Raw genomic sequence first — 4,822 nt, 5'->3', positions numbered from 1 at the left:
GGTTTGCAAAGTCCGCTTTTAACCCTTGTGGCCTTGTGGTTATGCTTTTGAGATTTTTAGGCTGATCAGGCCTTTCTCTTAAGAATGCGAGAACTGAGCTCGGCTTAAAGCGAGTTCCCCACATCGGGTTTAGTCAACTCGGTAAATTTATTGGGTTTGGGCCTTAGAAACTTTTGTAGTTAATGCGACGGCTGCTCTTTACCTTCTTATTTCTTAAAAGTAGGAAAAACGGCTTGTCTTTAATGCAATAACTGCCTTTTCTCGATTTTCCAAAAATGGTTTAAACCATTAGGGCACGCCACCATTATTGAATTTTCATTCCCAAGACAAACTCTAACCCTATTATAAGTAAGAGCTTGTTTTGCCTTTGATCTTTCCTCAAGAAACTTCATAACACCATATTAATGAAAAACGAAAAAGTAGCCCCCATTGATCCCGGCAGCCCACTCTTCTTGTCCGGCGACGGCTTTGAACCGGCCGGCGTTCTTTTCCCTCATGCCGTCTTTCACTTTCCTTCAAAGGAGAAGAAAGAGGCTTGCGACTTTATTGATAAGGTTAATATCTGTCGTCTTTGATTAAAAACTTTTGTTTCATCTTATTCATTCAACTTTATGCTAGGTCGCCGACAAATACCGTCGCTTGTGTGAAGAGAGACAGCGGCTGGGCCTCAAAAGGCAAACACTCAAGGCTCGCATCGCTCGGGTGGAGAGGAAGATACGGGCTTTGGAAATTGATCCCTTTCAATGGGAATGGCGGAACTTCGATTCTGTTGCTGAGATCCCGAAGATGCTTCGGATGTATCTCCGTGCTAAAGGAGTTCCGGGTCCTGTGAATGCTCCGGTCCATACCGTTCCATCTGATAGCGAGGAAGAAGACGAAGAGGAGGCCAGTACCAGTCGAAAACGCGTTCGGGATCGTCCCGAAGTGGCTGCCAAGAACAAGGCGTCCACTTCGAAAACTAAACCGGCGATGAAGGAGCCTGTTCCTGAGCCTCTTCCATAAATGTTCTCTAACTTCTTCACTTACTTTGAACTCGTAATGGGCTTCGGCCCCTTTTTATTTATGGAAACATTTGCAATTTTCCTTACTCTTCAAATATTCTTGGAGATGCGTCTTTTAATGCAGGATCGGTTTAAGGGCATAAATCTCTCCGCGAATCATTCCATTCTTAAGATAGAATCCGCAGCTTACCAAGAATATGACATTCCTATAAATTATAGTCTCAACTTCTCTTTTCTCCTCACCACTCTTTTTCATTTTAGCAGGTATGGAGTTTAACCTTCGATGTTCAGAATCTATGTCCGACTTCTCCAGGATTGGAATGATAAACGAAGATGCTCCAAATGAGCCAAATAGGCGGCCTCTTCCACCTCGCGGCATCTTCAGATCCCAGATTCGAGCTCCATGCGCTTTGATCAGGGATCTCTCGATCAGAGACCAAGGAACAGCGATGGCATTCATAGATGCACTTGCGCTTCAACATCGGAAGCTTACGTTGGAAAAAAGGAGACTCCGGAAGAGGATTAATCGGATGCAACGCAGGCTTACTACGGTATCAAGAGATCTTCACATCCTTGAATCTCACCCTGGAGAATGGATCGAGCATGGAATCTCTGACTTCGCTCGAATTCCGGACTGCATGAAGCCAATCCTCGACCTTGCTGGTCAAGGAGTTGAAGTGTTCTGCTCGTCAACAAGATCTCCATAACCCGAAGTGTACGATGAAGGACATTCCATTTTTGTTGTTTGAATAAACGCTCTATTTCCAATCTCTTGTATGTTCGCATAGCCGAACCTTTTCCTTTAATAAAGAAATAAAACAAAAAATTTCATTAATAGCTGAACTCGTTTCCGAGCTGCCTACGTACCCATTTCGGGATCAAGCCACACCGTAGTTCATGTACATATAAAATGCATGTAGCTTTAAATATAAAACTTCTTTAGGTTGATCACATTCCAAGGTCGCTTGACTGGCCTGTCTTCTAAGTCTTTCAATCTGTAGACACCATTCCGAACCACTTCGGTAATAATGTAAGGTCCTTCCCAATTAATACCAAGTTTACCGGCACCTTCTTCTTTTTTATTGTCAAAGACGCGCCTTAACACATAATCTCCCACGAAGAACGGCCTACTTTTGACTTTAGAATTGTAATATCGGGCTGCTGCCTGCTGGTAGTTCTGAATCCGAATCAAAGCTTGATCACGCCTTTCATTTATGGTATCTAGTGAATCATTAAGCATCGCTGAATTTTCTTCCTCATTTAATGGTGCTTCTGTTCGGCGAAGTCCGGGCACGTTGAGTTTGTTGGTGTCGGATCCCGCACCAGAGGTCCAGGACCAACCAAAGATTGCCACGTAGACAGGATAACGGCCCATAAATAATAAAGCCCATTAGATCCACAAGTCAAGAGAACAGTCGGGGTGGTTGTCAACATAAAGAGAATCCGAAGTGATTGCACCTCGAAACAAGTCCGGAGACAAAGTCATGGTTAAGTCGATCCTAAGGACGTTTGGGCCAGAAGGCGAGGCCCATAAAGATCAGAGTCAAGTCAAATTCAAACGTCGAGCATTAAAGTCAAGGATCAAAACGGACACATTTAAGAGGGAATAATTGTACTTAATTATTCATTTTAATGACGTTTCTCTGTGTATAAATATAAAGGCCAATGGCCATGTAATGGGGATCTTCGGCTCAAGAAAGAAATACTATAGCAACTTTCGTAGCAATTCATAAGTTTTTACATATTCATTTTTTGTCCCTCAAGAATAATCGTTCCTATTAATAGAAATACTTGAGTGTGTGAATCCGACTTCCACAGAGTTCAGCTGGTACTACTGCCTCCATGCCATTAACCAAAGAGAATGGAGTTTCTCCGGTAGGTCGCCTAGGGGTTGTACGATAGGCCCATAGGATGGGTTGGATTTCTTCGTACCATCCTCCCTTTAGATGATTCAAACGTTTCTTGAGATTGCTCAATATCGTCTTGTTCGCGGCTTCAGCTTGACCGTTTCCTTGCGGATATCGTGGAGTAGAGTAACTGACTTTGATTCCCCAGTCCGCACAAAAGGCATCAAACTCTTGTGAAATGAATTGTGGCCCGTTATCGGTGACTATTTCATACGGAACTCCATTTCGACATATAATATTCTTCCAAATGAAAGTCTTTACCGCCGAATCCTTGATGCCAACATATGCCTCAGCTTCAATCCATTTCGAAAAGTAGTCCGTCAAGACCAAAAGGTATTGTACACCTCGAGTTAATCTGTGCAATGGTCCAATGATGTCCATTGACCATCTCATAAACGGGTACGGGGCGGAGATGGAAGAGAATAACTCCGAAGGTTGATGGATCAATGGTGCATGGAGTTGGCAGCGCTTACATCTTTGGGCAAATTTAACACAATTCGTGATCATAGTGGGCCAATAGTATCCCATTCTTTTAACTTTAAAAGCCATAGCTCTTCCTGATGAATGACTCCCACATAATTCTTCATGCACTTCGCTCATGACGATTTCAACTTCGGGCCCAAAAATGCATAATAGGTAAGGGTCACTGACACCTCGTCTATATAATGCATCCTTTGATAGACAAAATTTCGCGCTAACGATTTTCATTTTCCTGGCCTGCCACTTATTCTTTGGGAGCTCGCCTGTCATGATGTAGTGCTTTATTGGCTCCCTCCAGTCAGCCCCCCAGTCTTTAGCCGGAATTTGGTCAACCTTGTGAAATACTCGTGGCTCTGGCTCGGGATGTTCGTTTGGTTCAAGAACCTCCTCCTCGATTAACGGCTCTGTTTCTAATATCGTTTCCGGAATCACATTTTCTGCTAAGACAACGGGTTCCTTGTTAGATGTGTTTGATCCCTTTGACTTCCTCCATTTGTTGGGTGGCGGTTCGATCTCTGGTTCGCCACGGTCACGTGCCGCTGCACGAGACCTTGTAACGACGAGGGTTTCTTTGTTGTCTTGAATGCTTCGCTCCGAAATGCATTCCACTGGAATAACTCTTTTCAACTCAGGATCTGATGTTGACGCCAATGCGGCAAGTGCGTCTGCAGTTGTATTCTCCCCCTGCGGTATGCGGATTAATTCGAATTTCGAGAAATCTTTAGATAGATCCTTCACCATTTCGAGGTATGCTTCCGTTCTTGAGTCCTTGGCTTCATAGTCTCCATTAAACTGGTTAACTACTAATTGCGAATCACAATAAGCCACTATTTCCTTAGCTCCAACTCCTTGTGCCAATCGAAGTCCGGCAATCAGGGCTTCGTATTCTGCCTCGTTGTTGGAGGCATTAAATAACAATCGGAATGACTGTTCTAGAATTTCTGATGTTAGAGACTCCAACTTGATTCCCACTCCGGATCCTTGTTTTGTTGAAGACCCATCTACATGTAATTTCCAAGTTTGGTTCTCTGGTTGCTCTATCGTTCCAGGTATTGGTAGCTCGGTCAAGAAGTCTGCTAAAACCTGAGCCTTCATACTGATCCGGCTTTTGAATTCTATATCGTACTCGCTTAACTCCACCACCCATTTCGCCAAACGTCCGGACTGACTTGGACTATAAAGTATTGTTCGGAGTGGTTGGTTGGTTAATACTTCAACCGGATGGGATTAAAAATATGGGCGCAGCTTCCGAGCCGAAGTCACCACCGCGAGTGCGAGTTTTTCTATCATTGTGTATCTGGTTTCCGGATCCGTCATTGACTTACTTACGTAGTAAATTGGCTTCTGTTCCCCGCGATCTTCCCGAACCAAGACTCCACTAACCGCATGGTTTGAAACCGACACGTACAAATAAAGTTTTTCATCTACTTCTGG

The 4,822-nt window shown here is 43.9% G+C and overlaps 1 pseudogene; it reads left to right on the top strand.

Annotated features, from left to right (window-relative positions):
• Positions 1 to 1,002, top strand: part of LOC110225762 — a 3,701-nt pseudogene extending 2,699 nt beyond the window's left edge.
• The last annotated feature ends 3,820 nt before the right edge of the window (positions 1,003 to 4,822 follow it).

This window comes from Arabidopsis lyrata, assembly GCF_000004255.2.
Source record: "Arabidopsis lyrata subsp. lyrata unplaced genomic scaffold ARALYscaffold_8, whole genome shotgun sequence".
Classification (NCBI taxonomy): Eukaryota; Viridiplantae; Streptophyta; class Magnoliopsida; order Brassicales; family Brassicaceae; genus Arabidopsis; species Arabidopsis lyrata.
The sequence above is the reverse complement of the archived record's forward strand: the minus strand, read 5'-3'. Positions and strand labels throughout refer to the sequence as shown.